The 20,448-nt window shown below is 49.0% G+C and overlaps 1 long non-coding RNA gene across 1 annotated transcript; it reads left to right on the forward strand.

The window, feature by feature from the left end:
- The first annotated feature begins 7,166 nt into the window (after positions 1-7,166).
- On the forward strand, positions 7,167-16,966 carry LOC110091758 (uncharacterized). The gene is made up of 3 exons (XR_002302531.3): positions 7,167-12,270; positions 12,810-12,885; positions 15,726-16,966. It is a non-coding gene; the product is annotated as an uncharacterized LOC110091758 (long non-coding RNA).
- The last annotated feature ends 3,482 nt before the right edge of the window (positions 16,967-20,448 follow it).

Consider the following 20,448-nt stretch of genomic DNA (forward strand, 5'->3'; position numbering starts at 1 on the left):
GTTTCTGTGACTTATTTCTGGATGGCTTCCAACCCTTGGCAAACCCAACAGGAAATATGGCCACCCGCGCTTTTGAGGAGCCGACCCGAGGATCGCCAGACGCCGCAAACAGAGGGGCAGCCGGTAAAGATTTTGGCAAAGCCAAGTAGATATGAGAGCCTGTCGTTTTGTCAGATAAATGTCAGAGAGGTGATCGATGATCAATAACAGGTTCAAATATGCAATAGCGTTAGAATGTGTTATCAGATAGGACGGATCAGTTTAGCTATTAAATGAGTTCGTTGTTTGTTCAACGATGTCTTTAAACACAGCTAAGCCAAGCACAAGTGAATATATAAAGCGCCAAAATGTAAAAGCACTGTGACTTTATTCTCTTCTGTATGTGTTTTATTTACCAGCTGATCATTTTATTTACTTTCAAATGCTTTCACACAGACACACAAAGGGAGAATACCAATTTTTACAGTGTGTGTGTGTGTGTGTTTATCATTACATTTTAAACTACTCTGAGCAAACTCTGTTATGTATTCTCGGACGCTTTCATGGCCAGGATCCGATGGTGGTTGTAGGTTTTTCGGGCTGTTTGACTTCCTAAGGAGGCTTTTCTTCCTAACGTTTCGCCCGTCTCTGTGGCCGGCATCTGTCGGTTCTATTTTCTTTTCCTTTTTTAAAAATCAAACCAGCAGGGAATGCATGTCTGTCCGTCAGCTAGACGGAACAGAGGTCTCAATGTTGAACTTGTCCATGAACAAAACAGGGTTCCTTCCGGCAAGGATAATAAATCTGCCCCCCTCCCCATATCTAGGCTTTGGGGAAAGGCTCCCCTGGCAGATACCAACTCCCATCGTCCCCCACCTCCAGTCTCCTGTTGAAGAAGTCAATAATACCACAAGTTCAGAAAAAGGATGGAGTGGAAGCTTTCTACTTGGGACACCTCCCGAGACGATAAGGCTCTCTTGCGACTATTGTACCTGGACGCCTGGTGTCATGCGACTCAGGTTCCGGGGCCCATTCTCCACTTCTGACCTTGAAATCTCAAGGAACCAGAGCCTCTGAACCAGGCACTCCATATTCTAGCCCTCGTTCTCATGGCTCCAAGGATAAGCCATTTAGACATGCTCAGAAGCACTCTTATCTTTCTTTCCAGGGATTGTTCTCCGACATTCCCTCCTGCTGCTCCTTCCGGAATTCAGCCGTCTTCCACCCTGGCTGACATAAATCGGGATTTATTTATTTTTCTTGCCATTATCACTCAAATAATCGTACCCAGCGAGATTGCCAAAATCTGCACCCTCCCCAGGAAAGATGTGTTCCCAGCTACAGGATCTTTGGGGGCCGAAAACGACACAGAAGAACCAGCGATGTCGGTCACACACAGCCAGCTGAAGCAATGCAGAATCGGCCCATAAAAGACCACTCTGAAGCATGTGCAGAGTATTTAGGCAAGGGCAGGGGGGCGGGGTGCTGCATCGTATCAAAGAAAAAAGGGAAAGGATCAGGACTCGGATATAACATATCCATCTTATATCTGAGTCTGTACACCAGCAAAGGCTCCCCCATCACCTCTGAGAGCAAGGGGTGCAGAAAAGGATTCTTCCAACCCCAGATGGGGCAGGGAGGGGAGGTGAAACCATGTCAGAGGAAGAAAACTCCCACCGGGAAAATGGTTACTGCTGGCTTTTCTGGATTTTTTTTTTCCAGACGAAATCTTATCCTGTGATATTTTTTTTGAGCAGAAAGCAGAAGCCGACCTCCGGCCATATCTCCCACAGGTTGATCAAGATTTATTGACCAGCCGTTATTTTTACACAACAGCAGGAAGAAGGGGAAAAAAGGACTTCGACCTCAACCCCCCCCCCCCCACATGCCCTGATTAAACTGCTGAAACGAGGAAAGCTTTGGGCGATCTGAAGTGGATCTGGGTGCGGAAGGGTCGGGACCTCTGCGGATTTCAACCGCTCCGAATAAACCCCAGACTCCAGATCCTTTTTATTCTTATTGCGGGCCAGGTTCAAAAGGAATAGCAACTGGAGCTACTTATATGCCACCCCGCAGAGCTTAAAGCACTTTCTAGGAGGTTTAAAATTGAATCACGCAGGCTACGCAATACCTGCCCCCATCCCAAGCGAGGCGGGTCCTCAATTTACCAACCCCGGAAGGATGGAAGGCTGAGTGAACCTCAAGCCGGCTCTACCTGAGCCCGTTGGGAATCAAACTCAGGTCCTAAATAGAGTCTTGACTGCAGTACTGCAGTTGAACCACGACACTCTTCAGGAGGCTTGGCATTCTAATTCCTAACAAAGTTAATCCTATAAATCTGAACATCTCTGTGTGTGTGCGTGCATGCGTGCATGTGTAAACAGTTCATATGGATTTTCACAGCCTGGAATGTAAGTCATGCCCCTGCTAGAAGGGGAAAACACATGCTATTGCTATCATTATTGTCTCTGTTGTTTTAAAAAAACTTGTATCCCGCTTCCTACCCGAACCTGCAGCGGAGGTGGAGCGTAACAGCGCCAAGCAGGAGGAAACAAAAAACCCCATAATAATGCACTAAGCAACACATTCACGGTTCATTTAGCCTGACCCGGTACAATCCTGCGCCATCTGGGAAAAGAAGAAAACTCCTTTAATCAGAGTTTCCATCAGTATTTCTACAGCCGAACGGTCACCGTGGGTGGAAATGGATAATAAGTTACCCGGACGTACAATGGGGAAAGCTCTCTTGACGAACCGCAAGTGATATTCCAAACCGTTCGGGAGCCACGAAGCAGGGACTGGCCTCCACGGCGTGTGCTGTGTTTCTCAACGCCCCTTTCGATCTTTATTCCGTTGACTACGCATCATTAAACGCTGATGACAAGGAGATCTGATCTTTTGACATAAGTATGCGGGAGATTTCGTGAATCACCTGGGAGGGCCCATAGGGTTGTTTTCGGTTGCATTATTTTGTCCGGTTTGTGGCTTGTGTTCCATCCTTTGGAGAAGTTGCCGGGCATATTTAGATATGATCTTTGGCGATCAGAGAGTGGGATGTGGTCTGGGAGCGAAACTTCTGCTTAAAGTCGTAAGAATTACAGTGTGTGTGTGTGAGAGAGAGGGGGGGGCAGGGTGCAAAAAATCCAAATGTAAATCTTGCTACAGATGTAGTAGAGGCTCAACCTCACAAAATATACTGATCGTCTCGCCCAGATATGTAACATCCATTTCTGGACAACATTTCTGCACCATCCAGGAAGAAGGGCATGTGCTTAGAGCCTGAGGAAGTGGATTTCATCCATGAAAGCTAGCGGTTTGTTTAATTTTTTTTTTTTTTTTTTTTTTTTTTTTTTTTTTTTTTTTTAGTGGTCCAATAAAAGGTATCACCCACTCTTGCAATTTGTGAACTGCTGTTGTTGTTTGCTAGTTCAGGACTATAGCTATATAGCACGAAACTAGGGGGGGAAAAACACACACAAGACTAAACGTATGCTGGCTGGATCAGTGGTTTAACAAATAAAATAACTAGCCACTGTCGTATAGAAGCGAGAATGGGTAGTTCAATACTTCTGGGTTGCAACAGTGGTTGCAAAAAGGCTGGCCTGCATGACTGATACTTCCAAACTCAGGGAAGACGTACCTGTATCACCCAATGTACATACCGGAGGATAGTCAGAGGATACATGACCAGCAGAAGAATTCAGAATGATGCTTCTGGACCCCTAGAATTCCCTAGTGAGACGTCTCTCCAGCCCCACTGGCCAGGATCCAGTCTTCGGGCGTCCTCCTCCCTCTTCTCTGCGTGAGGGAAGAGAGAAACGGAGGACAATACTCTCAGCCCATGCATCCAGGAGCTAAAGATGGCCCCTTAGCTAAAGGGGTCCCCGACACACCTGTTTAAAAAGATGGCTGCTTCTTGGGAGGACAGCGATGACAAACCTTGACAGTGGCCCCTACGCAGAGACATCACCTTGCCGACAAAAGTCCGAATAGTCAAAGCTATCGTTTTTCCTGTCATGATGTATGGAAGTGAGAGCAGGACCATAAAGAAAGCTGACCGCCGAAGAATCGATGCCTTTGAATTGTGGTGCTGGAGGAGACTCTTGAGAGTCCCCTGGACTGCAAGGAGAACAAACCTGTCCATTCTGAAGGAAATCAACCCTGAGTGCTCCCTGGAAGGACAGATCCTGAAGCTGAGGCTCCAATACTTTGTCCATCTCATGAGAAGAGAAGACTCCCTGGAAAAGACCCTGATTTTGGGAAAGAGTGAAGGCAAGAGGAGAAGGGGACGACAGAGGGTGATGAGATGGTTGGACAGGGTCATCAAAGCGACCAACATGAATTCGACCCAACTCCGGGAGGCAGTGGAAGACAGGAGGGCCTATTTGGGTGTGTGCTCGACTTCCTCTTGGATACCTAAATAAAAAACTTTCAATTTCCTCTTTTTCAGCCTCTCTAGCTGAGAACAGAGGCTTACAGGAGAGTTCTGTTGAGTTTCCCATAAATTCGGATCGATTGTGCTTCGTCTCTTAATGTTATTATCCACCATTGTCGCTCTCCTCCTGCTATATCACTGTTCCAGAAATTTTTGGGGGGGGGGGGGTTTAAGTTCCAGCAAATGACAAATATGTAACTTACGACATGGTCTCTTAAAAAAAAAAAAAAAACCACACACAGCCAAATCAATAAAATCCTCACTAAAGATCCATATTGCCACTAGTTTGGGCCACCACACAACAAAGAGGTTCGTACTGGGTTAGGCAGATTATAATAGTGGTTACAAGCTGCCTTGCAGAACCCAGGGCCATTCCCCTAAGAGGTCCCATCATCCCCAGCCCACATCAGGCTGCGGAAAGGTGGCCAACGTCTCCCATCACGAAACCTTGAATAAAATCAGTGCCATGCTTCCTGGGAGAATATACCTTAATTTATTTACTTTTCTTACCTTTGTATACAGCCCCATTAGTGTATAGCACTATTCCGGGCTGTTAACTATATAATAATAAAATATCTAAAATAGAATGGACGCTAAAATCAAATCCCGAATCAAATGAGAACAAATATCACTAGAAACAGAAGAGGCGTGAATTCTAAATGCGGAAACAGGACAGGAGGCCCGGAGGGAAGGCATTTAAAGGTTTCTCTACGAACAAAAGTCTTCGGAAGTGTGTTGAATATTAGGAGGGGAGACATTATTAGACAGGATTAGGGGCCACTGCAAAGAAGGCCCAGCGCCTTGTGGCTGAATTCCTGGCCCCCGACAAGTAATGGGGTCTCAAAACGTGGACCGCTTTGTAGGTGAGCATCAAAACGTTGGATCAGATCCAGGAAACCACTGCTCACGCGTGGAGGCCGCCCAGCGCTGGGCAGAGGTGACCAAAGGTGTCCACACCAGCCGCCCATTTGTGGCCACCTCATTTTGGACCCGCTGTAGTCTCCAGGTCAGCCTCAAGGGAAGCCCCGTGTAGAGAGCACCGCAGTAGTCAATCCGGAAACGAAGAGTTCCTTAGCAGCCTTTCCCAATCTGGAGTGTCCAGACGTTGTTGGGACTATGGCCCCGATCATCCCTCGCCTACATCCATGCTGGCTGGGGCCGGTGTGTCTGTGTGTCGCCAACCGGGACTCCCACGTTGGAAAGTTGTTGTGCGCTAGAGCTTTTAGCCACCACAACAGATTTCCCCCTCACTGGCCATGCCTTCTTTCCAAGGGACAAACCCTGCATTTCTGATGCAGTCAAAGACTTCAGGTTCAAAGTCTTCCCCCCCCCCCCAAAAAAATGGTTTATGATGGGTCTGAGTGTCGATCTGACTCTGAGAGAGGGATTCCGGCCATGCCTCAGTTGGTCTTCGGCTGCCCGGGGTGGGGCCGCGATGGAGATCTGAATTCGAATCCCCCCCCCATTCAGGTTACTTGGAAGGAAGGTTAAAGCACTCCTCAAATATCTCACCTTGAAAACCTTGTTAGAGGTCAGTTCACACACATCAAATTTTCCTGTATCCCAATGGATTTCTTATTTTTCCAATACATGGCTTTTCCTTCGACGGTAGACCTATACAAGCCCCCGAATTTCTCTTCCAGCCATCAAGAGGACATGCCATTTACACCCATCGTCAGCCAAGCCTGTGGGAAAAAGGTGGGCCAAATGCACCACCCCAGAAGCTGTTAGTTGTTCTTCTCGCTGTTGTTTGCTTTTAAATATTGTCTTTCAATTACGTAAGCTAGGGTCGTTTATAAGAATAGAGGTTAATCTTTAAATAAATAAATTCCTGAATTGGTCCCGTTCCGATTGGCTATTACCAGAACAATATAACGAAGAATTCACGTCTGAATTTTCTTTCTTTCTCCATCCCAACCCCCTTTTTCCTTTACGACTTGTTTTTTTTTAATTAGGATGGAGTGACCCCCCCAAGGATCCACTCCATGTGTTTTTGTGTGTGTGTTTATTAGGCCTTCTGTGGCAATGAAGTTCTCTTTTTCCCCCCATTATCACCCCCTGAGGAGCAGATAGCCCGTGTTAGATTAAAACCAGATGGGGAAGAAAGTGTGAACTTCACCCGTCCTTAAACTAACCTTCATCTAGCTCAAGGCCACACACCCGTAATTTGAATTTTTAGAAACCGATTTCGTGTGGTATGCTACATGTTCAGCACAGCCCAGGGATTTCCTCAGATTTTCCTAGCGTCCCTCTTTTAAACCATACCCTTTGCCTTTAAGGTCGTGTTTTCTCAAATTGTGCAGTAAATACAACGGCTGGATTCTTTTGCACCTTTTTAAATTGAGATTAAGCCGCCCTTTAGAGGAAAAGAGACATGATATGAACTAAAAAAAACGGGCTATCCAGAGCAAAGCCATCACCTTGAACTTTGCACCTGGAAGTCAATCCGGTGGCCAAGGGCAGACAAACCGATCGCCCCCGGGACTGCCTATTTCGGTGCCCCCCCCCCGGCTTCCGCATCCCAGCGAGACAGGCTGATCAAACGGCCGGGGGGGAAAAAAAGGAATCGACTTCTCTTCCAGCAGAGAAGAGACATTTTTGATCCGCAGAGAGGGCGCATTGGGTGTACCGTTGGCCACCCTAACAAAACTACCCTTCCAAGTCCTTGAAAATCCACCCAAAGGCAGGAGAGAAAAGGCTGGAAGTCCACAAACTGTGGACGTCGCCAGCCGGGCCGCGGTTCCGAGGACGTGGGACCCATTTAGGACAAACTCCGCCGGATCAATGGGGACAAGCCCCCGGGGCGGGGAGGGTGGAAACTTATCAGCTCCCTCCCGCTCGATAAATCCATGCAGTTTAAAAAAGCCGGAGGGGCTGGCGAGGTGGCTGGAGAGTTGAATGCACAGAGAGGGGGGGAAAGTCAGACTGCGAACCCCATCTGAGTCCTTCGTCATTCCCGACACACACTGATGATGTGTCCTTTTTGCAAGAAGAACCTGGAAATTCAGATACAGAGGAACTGAAATCTCAACCTCCAGCTTCTGAACTCACTGAGCTGTCCGGCCAGCAGCAAACGGACCGTGTTTGGCTCAAATGTTTACCGCACGGGCAAAGCATTTATACACGCATTTCAAAAGAAGATCATTATTCATCCTAGCGCTGCTACGGTTCTTCTCTTAAGATTAATGGCGTTATTAATAACGGCCGCAACACAAGCTGACCGCTGGGTGTTCTGTAACTCAGGTAGCGGCTTAACCCGTCCGGTCGGGTGGAAACAATGACGAGGCTTGGCTACCTGCCCGGTCCCCGATGGGTATTAATTTCCTCCCGTCCATTAACTCGGCTAGGAAAATGGCCGGGGTCACTCGGTCTCAAGTTACCTGCCGACGATTAAAGACGGCTGTGTCCCAGAGCAGGTGACCTGGTTTTGAGAGCTTTCGGTAGCCGAGCCATCCAGATTTCTAATCGGGGCCTCTCAAGAGACAGGAGGAAAATGAAGATGATTGTAAAGTGATAATGATGATCATCCTGGGCTTTAAGCATTAGATTCCCGTTTCCCTCTCAGCCAGAAGCTCATAATTTCCACAATGCCTGTTGCACACCTGGGGTACTTACTTACTTACTTACTTACTTACTTACTTACTTACTTACTTACTTACTTACTTACTTACTTACTTACTTACTTACTTACTTACTTACTTACCTACCTACCTACCTACCTACCTACCTACTTACTTACTTACTTACTTACTTACTTACTTACTTACTTACTTACTTACTTACTTACTTACTTACTTACTTACTTACTTACTTACTTACTTACTACCCAATTAATTAATTCATGCTACTTCGGGCAGTGTATAAACAAGCAAACCCCTGGACTGGAAACGATATGCTCCTGATCCAGGCAACAAAAAATGCTTTTATCTCCAATCAATGATCAGAGATAAGAAGACACACAACCTTGCATGACCTTCTAAACTTGGCATGCAGGTTTAGTCCTTGGCAGAGACGCCTGGTATTTTTGTACATTGGGATGGAAATTTTTGAAATTCAGGACGAAAACTAGGGCAGAGCAATTGGGCTTTTTAAAAAAATATTATTTTATTTTTAAGTCTCAGGAGTGCCAACAGAGCTAGTTAGGGCTCTGTCAAAATTGGTACCAATAACATTTCGTTCCAGCCGCTTTGCTTTGGCTTTCGTTCTACTGATGTTCAGACATTTCCCAAATGGAATTAGCTCCAGTCCTGCAAAAAAGAAAAGACTATCCAGTCCTCACTCTTTTAGACTTTGGAGGAATATTGACTGTAGGAACCAGGATGGGCAGAAGATAGATCAGGCTACACCCAGAAAACTTCTGGGCAATTTACAGTTAATCTTCAACTCTTCTTGATGGCAATTTCTGCCATAATAAAATGACTCACACCCAGACTAAATATTTATTGCTGGAACTAAGAAAGCTAGGGAGTGGATTGGGAAAACCAGGAGTGGATTTTTCTGTGGAAGGGCAATGGACTTTATTTCATTCCGGAGCCCAAATTACTAGGCTCAGAATTATTCTGTTTCATCCACCCCGAGGTGTGGAAATCGCTCTACCCCGCCCCCCCCCCCAAAAAAAGAGTAGTTCTGATGCCGACAAAAAGGAGCAGGGTCGGGCTGATTCGTGATCTGCCCTGCGTCGTGCGGTTGTTGGGAAACACCAAGCACTGGACTGTGCCACAAGCGGTCCAAAAATTGAGCCTATCTGATAATACCCAAAACTGATGATGCTGGACTATCAGAGCAACGGTCTGTTTCAAGGCGCTTTCCTATGTTCCAGGTGTGTAGCTCAGGAAGGACTTGACTCAGGGATACGAGAACAACTGTTTCGCATTCTGAATGCTTCCTGGTTCAGTTCTCCACCCTGCCGTTGCAAAAAAGAGAGACCGGGTGTTAAGAAACACCGTCCCGTGCCAGAGTGTCTGGGCACCTAACGCTGGTCAAGAACAGACAACGATCGGATAGATTAATCGGAACTGCAGAATCAGGAGCGTCCCTTAAAGGTCATCTAGTCCAGCCCACAAAATGCAGAAGATCCTGTGAGGCAGAGAAGCCGCCAAGGATGGCACCCCACACAAGTGGCCAACGGCACAATCTGGGATATGCACGGATCCTGTTTCAGTCCGATATCTGATGGGCTCGAGCCGAGTCAGGCCCATCGAATCTGGAACTGAAACCGCATCCACGCGTGTTTCTAACGGCGAGCCGTCTTCCACCGATCCAAAGATGGATTCCAGAATCTTCCCCCAAAAAATGCTCTAAAACGTGCATGCAGGGAAAAAGCACACCTTTCAAATCGGCACAAAACCGTGGTAAAACGCACGCGAGAGCCGAACGGATTTCCTCTCTAACTCACTAGAGGGAAGGCCGAGTATAAATCTCGCGGACGAAAATAAATAAATGCCTGATGTGCATGTCCTACGACAACTCTTGCAAAAAGACGACGACCATCCCCTTCCTTGGTCTTTTCCCCGGGGAAAAGTGGAAATTTTGAACACAGCCTCAGCAGCAGCTGCTGCGCGATTTTGCTTCCGTCTCATGCTTCCCCCCCCCCCCCTTCTGGTGTTCTCAGCTCCTGGGAAACGAGGATGTCTCATCTGTTTTTAGAACCCCCGGAGCTGTTTCTCACAGGAAAAAAAAAGGGGGGGGAATATAAATTTATGTCAGAGGAAAGCAATGTCCTTTATTGTTTCTTAACATTCGCACAGCATCTTCTGCAGCTATGGAGAGGTATAATTGGCCTCATTATGCACCAAATATTTCATGCTTCCTTAACTCGAATAACTCACAAGGTACAGAGTGAAAGAATAATTTGTTCCTTCCCCCTGAGAGAATAAAAGATATTTGTGGACTGTGTGGCCTGCGAGGGGTGACAGAGGAGAAATCCCAAAGCTTCAGGCTCCCTTGGAAATTCTCGCCCGAGCAATAAGGTCAAAGGCACTCTGGACATGTTCAGAGGCACTACCTGGGTCAGAACGTAATCCACGAACCAAGAAGCCTGAGCAAAACCCACTGTTTTTTCCCTAGATTTTCCTAGAAGGGGGAATTTCGCTGGACAAGGTTTGGTCCCTGCTTCGGAAACCGATTTTCGCTAGACAACGATTTTGACAGCTCCCTCCGCGCTTGCAAAACGGGTGTTTTCGGAACCTAAGCTTCGCAAAGACAGCGATTTAAACAGCTGATCGGCGGTTCGCAAAGCGACTTTCCTATGGCTGATCTTCGCTCGACAACGACGATTCTTCCCCATTGGAATGCATTAAACAGATTTCAATGCATTCCAATGGGGAAATGCTTTTTGCTAGACGATGATTTCGCTAAACAGCGATTTCAGTGGAACGGATTATCATCGTCTAGCGAGGCACCACTGTATTTCTATTTTGGGGAGTGGGAAACCCCACAGCAGGTGGGTCTGTGGAAGAGGAAAGTTGGTCACTCAGCTCTGAAAACTCGCCCTTCCTGATGTGATGGATTAAAAGGACCAAGGAGGGTTATTGACCGGTCAGTGGCTCTCTCAGAGTGGATGGCATATTCCTTCTAAGAGCTGTGGAGATCAGCCATCATCAGTCCAACATCATCCCTGCAACCACCCATTTCTGATCCTCTCTGGGTTTTGGTGATGATTCTCAGGCCAGAAAGGAAAGGGACCCCTTCGTATTAATACAATATTCATTAATAAGGTATTAATACAAGTCCATCCAGGGTAGCTCAGCTCCGAATCCAAAGGTTAGATTCTGAAGAAGGAGCAAAGAAAAAGCCCCCAGCAATCCTTACACCCTTGTCCAACATGTCTTGGGCAATCCTATGAGCGGAAGAGGGTTAACGAGGATGGACATGCTAATGACGCCGGATGAATCCTTTAAATCATATTTTATTGCAAAGACCTGTCAGCCTAGTCTCCCTCCCTCGCCACCATGCCAAGGATCAACACAACTAGAGATACGCAGAATCGGGAAGTGGAAAGTGGTTGGAGGACAGCTGCCAGAATTCCGGGACATGTCGTCCAAAAACTCCCAGAATGCTGGGATTTGTAGTCCGAAAGGACAAATCTGCACGCCTGTCATTTACAACAGAGGAATAATCCATTTCTCTCTTCATAGATACCACTCCTTGTTCCCTGGGGCAGGTGACAATAAGTAATTAGAAAGAACGAAGATGTCTAGGATAATGTACAGAGTGCCTCTGGGCATGTACAGATTGCTTCTTTTTCCATGTCTAAGGAACGGCCTCTCCTTCTCCTTACGTTTCATCTAGAGCATGGAGGGGGAATACTCCGAGCTCCAGATGCCGGTAGACGACGAGTCCTATCAGACCAGCTCAGGGCAGGGGCGATGGTCATTGTAGTCCCCACGCCCCCCCTCGTCCTTGCTGCGGCACCTCGGTTTCCACGCCTCCGTTTTGCGGAGCGTGTCATTCGAACGCTGCCTGTTCCTCTCTCAACGTAAAACTATCTCTGCTTAGTTTAATAAATCACCTTTTAAATCGGCCAAGGAGACTTTCAATAATAGATCAGGACAGAAAACAGAAGGGGGGGGCCCTCCATTGGCCGGATATTCGGGAAGGGCAAGAACTAGCAATGCCACCTGCCCGCCCGCCCGCCCGCCCCCCCAGAGAATGCCAGCGCCTGACATTGCTGCCAAGGGTGTTATTTATATCTTAGCCACGTAAACTATCTCTGCCAGTCGCCGACTTTTTCTGAAGGGCAAACGGAGCTGTGTCATATCTTAACAGGAACTGTGAGGAGGGAAAAGAAGGGCGAAAAAAAAACCCCAAGATCCGAGGAGGAAATCAAGGCAACAAACAAGCAAGATGACACCGTGGTACTTTCAGGATTGGGTGGCACGACGCTGGGTTCAATGAGAAGGGCAGGAGAGGAGGAAGGGCGGACGGACGGAGCCGAGCTGGCGCACCGTGTTTTGATCCGAACTGAAGGGATAGGCATTGCCATTGAGACGGAAAAGGAGACAGCAGGGAATGAACAACACACACACACACCTCTGACTATAGTACCTAGTCTGCAGAAGGGTGGCGTCTTCAAGGTCACACAGAACCCTTCTTCTGACTGCTGTCTTTGATTCGGGGGGGGGAAACAGTGGGAGGGCATCCACAAATGGGCTCACGGGAAGCCAGATTTTGGCTGAAGATCAGGGAAAACTTCTTAACTGTTAGAGCCGCACGACAGGGGAGCCCATGACCTCAGAGGGAGGTGGTGAGCTCTCCAACGCTGGAGGCCTACGAGGGAAAATCAGACCGCCATCAGTAAGACACAAGTTGGGTCCCTGCCTTGAGCAGCGGGTTGGACTCAATGACCTTATAGGTCCCCTTCCAACTCCATGATTCTCTGATTCTATAATTCTAGGTTCCCTAATTTGGATCCTGGCATCACTGGCCAAGCCACTGGTGGCAAGAAAGTCCTGTATTCGTTGGAGGCGCTGGTGAGTGACGGCTAATGAGAGAGGCCAACTGGAGCTTAATGGACCACTAGATTGCCATGGTTTAATTATTTTATTGGTTATGTCAATATCCAACCTTCCTTCTGATCCTCTCAAGACATGATATAAAAAGCTCTCCTTATCTCTGTGATACTTCCACAACCCTCCTGTGATGTAATAGTTTTAGACATAGGAGATAAAATATATACACACGTTTAACACCCATCTCAGTGGACTCAATATTAGCCAAGGTTTCTTAGGTCACTATAAAACGTATCATATTGTGTTGGTTCTGGTGAAATTCCCAGCTCTATTTCCTTACTGTCTCCCAGTGTCACGTCACAACCCCCACGGGTTGATACTCGTTACAATATTGTTCCTGTCCATTCTCTATGGTCTGGGATTAATTTAGCCACCAATCATTATCGTCATTTACAGAGCAATGCTTCCTGGCAGGGGAATGGCATACAGACCGGGGTTTTAAAGGTTATTGTCAGGTCAACAACTTGTGCTCAAATACAAACCTCTGGTTTGGGGGCATGTAATAAATGTACAAATATTTGCCCGGTAGTCCCACTTATAGGTCTGAGGAAGTGGATTTGTCCACGAAAGCTCGCATTAAAATATAACCGTTTTAAGGGGTCACAATGTTTTCGTCTTCTTTGTTTTTTTTACTCTTCTTTTGCCTGTGAAGTGCCTCGCTAGACGATGATAATCCGTTCCACTGAAATCACGGTCTAGTGAAATCATTGTCTAGCGAAAAGCAAATCGTCGTCTAGCAAAAATCGGTTTGCGAAGCAGGGACCAAACATTGTCCAGCGAAATTCCCCCATAGGAATCGCTGTTTTGCGAATCGCTATAAGCGATCGCAAAAAGTCAATGTCTAGCGACAAAAACTGTCATGGGGTAACTGTCTAGCGAGGCACCACTGTAAACTGAGAGAATAGAACTGGCTTCAACTGGGGGTGTGTCTCAAAACAAGATTTTCCAAGTCTCATTTGGTAAATCCTAACCAGTCGGCTGCCCCAAGCAATTTCCCCCCTTATTCGTTTCATCCCACAAATCAGTTCGCTCTCAAAGCCAACACACCCCATGTGCCCACAACACACACCGGTGTCAATTCCGCAGGACTCTTTTTATTTGAGAAACAAAGTAAATCTAAGCTAAATCATAATACTCCAATTTCCAGGCTCCCAATCCCGAGAACAGCAATCCTGGAGCGGATGGCCAAAGCAGGCTGTCACTATTTCTCCGTCAGGTTCTTACGCGCTTATGAATCTGGGAAAGAGAATTTAGAGACAAAGCCCATTGCTAAACGGAGCAGAGCACCTTGCTTTACAAGGCGGACAGTTGTGAGTTCAATCCCTGGCATCGCCATGGAGAGAGATCCTTCGCAGACATAAACCTGCCGTCAAATATAAGGGACTTTCCCCTGTCACCGGGCGTAGGTCACCTAACAAAAAGGACAACAGTTGAGAGGAGGGTTTATTCTAAGCCATCTCTCAATGGGTTCAGAGCAAGAGCCGTCTTTCTGCTACATCCGTGCCAAATTGGGTGCCGATCCAAGATCCGGTTCCATGTTTATAATTCTTTTTGTTTGGGTCGCGCCTATTCTGCGAGTTGGCTCGCGGAACGCGGAAGGTGGCTGGCCGCAGAACGTGTCGTCGCCCACCCAGGGCACCGATAAGAGGGCGTCCAAAGGGCAGTGAGGGTGTTCGAAACACAGGCCAGCTCAGCTTTGCTAATGCAGGGGGGAGGTCAAAAGATGCTTCCCCCCCCAAAAAAAAGGAAACCCGCCTGGCTGGAGACCCCAGAAATGGCCAGAGTTTGAAATTTGAGCTCAGTAGCCGCGGTCTGGCATCTTTATGCTTTACCAGGCCTGTGGTTCGAGTCCCAACACCTGGAGTGGGAGGTCTGGTTCCCAGCGAACCTGGCCCTGAGTTCCAGCCGTGGCCACCCTCCTGAGATGTTGGACTACAACTCCCATCACCCCCAGTGGACGGACACACCAGCTAGCCGAAGCCCAGCCGGGAAAGCGGGAGGTGAGGACGCCCACTCGAGGTGCCCAGCAGCTGTTACCGCCACCGGCACCTTCTTTCTATGATTATTTCGTGCCAGAATTTGAAATATATATCTCAGGGCTCAAGGCCAGAGCACACCTGCCGTTTAAAGTCACCTGCACAGGTGGTTTGCGGTTCTTGAATTCCAGTTCAGGCAGCGAAGAAAGACACAGGGGCGTTTGCCAAAACAGGATCCCCGCTGACGTCCACCTCCGGGGACTTTTGGGGAGGGAGTCGAGCGTCCGCCGAAGTCAGCCCTCTAAGCCGAATGCGCAGAAGAGGGAGAAACGCACCTCGGATCAGAGGAACCCCCACACACACACCCCGGGTGCCGCCTGAGCAGCGTCAGGCTCCCCCGGCCTTCCAAGCACGCGAGCGATGCTTCCTCGAGCTGTCTGAAAGAATAACCCCAACCACTCAAAAAATTAATCGGGCTGCGCAGAATATTAATCCCTCTCTGGCAAAAGAGACTGACCCAAATGGGACGCCTTCGATCGTGGGATTATGTGCTGCCGGGAAGGGAGGGTGGAGAAGGGAAGGGGTGGGAACGCTGGTGTATCCGATAAGGATCAGGGGCTGCCTTTATCCCAGCCCCCCCCCCATGGGTCTCTCGGCAACCCAGTGCTTTCTATCGCTGTCAAAAGGGCTTGGTTGGGCCTTCAGATGGCATCTTTTTGGGGGACACCGAAAAAAAACGGAACGCGCAAGCTATCATTTGAGTTGTGGAATCTCCTCTTCGTCACTACTTAACAGGCGAAGCCTCTGTTTATTTCTTCTTCGAAGGAAAACGACACGGAATCCAAGCTCATCTCGCAAAAAACCGCACGGGATCCCTGAGACCATCTAGTCCAACCCCACACCGACAGCACCTGAAATGCAAACAGGTGGCAGTTTGACGACCCGGAGGAAGACTTCCTGTGGCGGGCTGTTCCAACGTCTAACAAATCTTATCAGTAGGTACTTTCCTGTGTAATGTCTATGAATGCGCTATGCGCCATCAAGTCGCAATCAGAGTAGAGAGATTGTGGGTTTCAGAGCAAGTGAGCTATTTAAGGAGTGATTTGACCAGTTCCACACCCACCCCAGTGAGCCTCGACGGCCGAGGAGGGATTCGAACCCAGGCCTTCCTGAGTCTTACTCACTTAGCATATTTACTACTTCCCAGCAATTTTGGACCAGGGGGGTCTAATCCAGTCCCACCTCCTTCCCCTTTCTTTTGTGTCGCCTTTTTGCTTCAAAAATCAGTCCTGGGTCAGAAAGCACTTTCCAGCCGCTGGTGTGAGGGGCCAGAATGCCCCCAGAACATGCAGGCTACCTTCTTAATTAACGTGGCTAATGAGAAGTCCAGAAGACCTCCGCATCAACAGCCTAGTCTCACCCTGGCCAACTAAACACCTCTGGGAAGCCACAGGAAGGGTGGGAATACGACATTACCCGTTCATGCACCTTGCAAGCTGGTCTTCAGTCATACGACCGAACGACTGTACTTTTCTTTAAATGACTATTATTAAGTTAAGAATCAATTAACTGACTGTCTCTTTGGCATGGCAAGTCCCCATTCAAACACAGGCAGACCTATCGGGCAACGAAGGTGACATTCAACACATTGGATGGAGTGTTTCTACAATCCAGAAGCGCCGGACGCCAAGATTTTATTGTCTTCAACAAAAAAAACAAAGCCATTCAATGACTCTCAGAATGGACTTCACGATGCTTTTATCTAAATCCCCTGAGGTTTCAACTCGACAAAATGCCTCTATAAAGAAAACAGTGCTTTTAACCGAGGGAAACTTCTAATCCAGCAGGACTGCCTTTTATCCTAGTTTCGGCGAAACCTGTTCTCTCCAGATGTGTGACACTACAAGGCCCATCACTCTTGAGAACGGAAATCATCTGGATCAGGACCACAGCGTGAGACAACGGGTTTATGTCACTTACCGCTCCCCCACGGGCCTCCATTCCACGCCGACTCCTCTTTTCCTTTTTTAAAAGTCAATCAGGCAATAAATAGTAAACTGTATAAATGTCTCTCTCCCATCTTTGTAAAAAAAAAGTACGCCTCTCGTTGTTAAGGCTGAGAAGGATTCTCAAATGCCAGAGAGGGTGGGAAGCTAGTCAGATCTCTGAGGATTGAGGAAAACGAGCATCACGGCCGTGACGTATCCGGCATCGCAAATTCCCCCACCTCCTGCATCAAAAAGCAGATTTAAAAATAACGATGTGTCAACCTGCAGAAGCAGAAATGAAAACGAAGTGGTCCTATTTTGGGCGCAGGATGAGAAGGCCAGATTTGTTGGAAAAGCCAATTCATGCCGGGGAAAATGGGAGGAGGCAGGAGGAGAGGAAGGCCCAATACAAGATGGACGGATTACCTAATAGAAGCCATGGGCTTGAATTTGCAAAGATCCGAGCAAGGCTGTGGGAGACACATGACACCTTTGAGGTTGGTCGTTAGTAGACTCAGTGGCGGCACAATTTACCCACCCACCCCCTTCTGTGGCTGAATAATTTTATAGTACTGTAATTCATAGCGTGCCAAGACCAGGGGTATCTCGCTATCCGCTCTGCATCTCTGGATTCTTCCCAAAATGTCCTGTGCAAAGTTCTAGCCTGGAGTCAGCAAGAGCAAAAGCTACATTTTTTGGGAGGGGGGCCCTCCTCGGAACAAACATACACCCCCCAAGATGCCAACAATCAAACGCAAAGATGCCAGCAACCAAACCCAAAGACCCACACCCTCTCTCTTGCCTAATCTCCCAGCTCCACCTCTGGACATGCACAGAGTGCCCTCTCCTCCTAATCCACCCCACTCAAGACACAACAGATGAGGGGGGGCCCAGTGCCCAGATCCTAAGGGGGGGGGGCAGAGTGGAACCAGCAAACCGACATTAGCATCCAAAGTACAGTATTCTTGAAGGCTGAATTATTATCCAAAGCTGAATTTATTCATCCATGTTGCTTTTGGCTTCTCCTTGCACCTTCAACCTGGCCACGCTGCCATCTACACACACACACACACAAATAAATCACACACATAGACAGACACACACACCATTAGCCCTGGAGGGAAGCAACTGGGAAGCTGCCAGTATAAAAACGCTTCTTAGCCTTTCCCATTCATGCCCCATGGAAGGAAAACGCCACTCTTCCTTGGCCAGCTCCTTTAATAGGATCCCCGGATCCCCAAATTTAGGTACCCCGATGGTCCACCTCCACACCTGCAGGGCGATCCACCCCCCCAAATCCCCCTGCCCTCCCCCGCACGGGAAGCCCTTCCCCAAAGCTCCCGGCTGGGGCGCAATGGATGGGGACCCCAAAGACATGCAAGGCGCGCAAACCCGACTAGGTCTTAGTGGCCGCGAAAAGCCCCTCTTCTTTGGGAGGGGGCGCGCGCACCGCGTCTTACTCGTGAGTAAAGAGCCAGGCGTGAACTGGCGGCCTTCTCCCCCGCCGAACAGGATGCCGGCTATCTCTGCACGCAGGCCGGCCAGGGATTTCTGGATGCCTCCAGTCCAGCCACACATACCTCGGCGCAATTCCTTCCCCCTCCGAGACGAGGATGATGATTGGAGGGGGGAAGGGAGAGAAATGGGGCAGGATCAGTCCTTCCCTTCCTCCCTCTCTCCCCAAAGGGGGGGGAGGCAGCCCCCACGCCCGAGCGCGTCCTTTCTTCCCCCTTCCACGGGTCCGCCGGTCCCCACGTTCGCCTCCGCGCAAACCTCGCCTTGGCACAAAAACGCAGCCCGGGAGAGAGAAACCCACCCGCCGCCGCCCCCCAAGATCCCTGGAGGGGGGGAGAAGGAAGGGGGAGCGCAGGATCCGTGGGGCACAAAGGATCCCCTTCCACCACCACCCCCAAGATGCCCGTCTCTGGACCTTAGGGGAAGGATGCTCGGGACCCACCTGTCCCCCCCACTTCTTGCGCTCCGCAGCTCCCGGGAGGCTGGCTCCGGCTTCACTGCGGCTCCGGCGCCGGATCCCCCTTTAAGTGTCCCCGGGGAGGGACGGAGGGGCGGCCCCTCCCGCGCCGCATCGCCCGGGCCGGATCGGAGAGCCGCGCAGGGAAGGCGAAAGGCTGGCGACGCGCCGGTCACCCCCGGGCGCAGAGCGCCAGGATGCGTCCCCGCTTGGGGAGAGCTGGAGGGAAGGGGGGTGGGAAGTGTAGGGGGGGGATCCAGGGGGCGGAGACAAACCCCCCAAGCCCCTCCTCCAGGACTCCAAGCAAGAGGCAAGGTGGAAGCTGCGCGCACCCCCGCGCGCGCGCGCTCCCGGCTCGCTTGGAGGGGAAAGGCGGCCGTCCTCACGTGCGTCCGGGGCCGACGCGCGTCGGAACACGCCGGCTTCGACGGACGAGGCAGGCGTCTGAACCTGTGGCCTTTTTAAAAATAAATTATTATTTTTTTGTTTAATTGTTTTAAATTTAAGGGGGGGGGCTGGACCTCTAGAAAATACTGTAAGCTGTGTCCAAGCTTAAGGATGCTGCTAGGCTGTGCGCACATTTCATGGTAGTGCCAGCTCTGCTAGCCCAGGAGAGACACCCCCCTTTCCCTCTGCCATCATCTTTCACCTGTAGCACCCCCAGGGCTCCTTCGAAAAGCTCCTTTTGGAACCGGAAAGTTGCAGAGTTTTCACTTTTTTCGGCAAAATTCTCTCTCGCACAGCAGCAACCCCAAACGCTCTGAACAACCTCGTTTTTCTGCCAGCGAATTTTTAAGGGAATTAATGACATCAGAGGCACAGTACCCATTCCAGGTAACCCTCTCGGGTCCCTCTTTCCTCGAAAAAAAGGCCTCCTTTTCTTCCCTCTTTTTCAGCAGGTGGGCATCTGTCTGTGTATCGTGTAGGTAAACAGATGTTTCTTTCCATTCTACCATATTATTCCCTTTAAAAACTGATGCCGAGAGAACACACAATACAAGCTTATTCCAAATTTATACAAATCATTTCCACTTTTACAAACAATTAAAAGCAAGGTACTATGAACAATGAGACGGTAATCCCCTTTATTTATTTTTTTTGCCAGCATGTTGGCAAAAGAAGACAGGGAGGGGAGAAAAGAAATATTTTTCTGCTCCGTTGCTTCTTCCCCTTCATGCCTTTTCTTTAGCCAACATGGTGAGACAGACAAACACAGCTTGCTTCTTGGGCCGGGCGTTCCACGGACCGAATTAATTTCCAATCACTTCCTTCTCGCTGGACCGTTTGTTCGCAAAACTGGCCGCGTGTTGTGCCCCTTAGGGTTGGTCAACAAACACAGGGCTCAGCAACACAACAAGCAGACCAGGATGGCTGCCATCGAGGCCCTCACCTCACGCAGAAGAGCACCCTTCGGGGATGGAGGAATGGGTGGGAGCAGGGGGTGGTGCCTTCCAAAAAGAAAAAGGGGAGGAGATGAAAAGAGGTAGGAAATGCACCCCTTTTTTTGTTTAGTCATTAAGTCGTGTCCGACTCTTTGTGACCCCATGGACCAGAGCACGCCAGGCCCTCCTGTCTTCCACTGCCTCCA

This window comes from Pogona vitticeps, chromosome 15, assembly GCF_051106095.1.
Source record: "Pogona vitticeps strain Pit_001003342236 chromosome 15, PviZW2.1, whole genome shotgun sequence".
In the NCBI taxonomy this organism is placed as follows: Eukaryota; Metazoa; Chordata; class Lepidosauria; order Squamata; family Agamidae; genus Pogona; species Pogona vitticeps.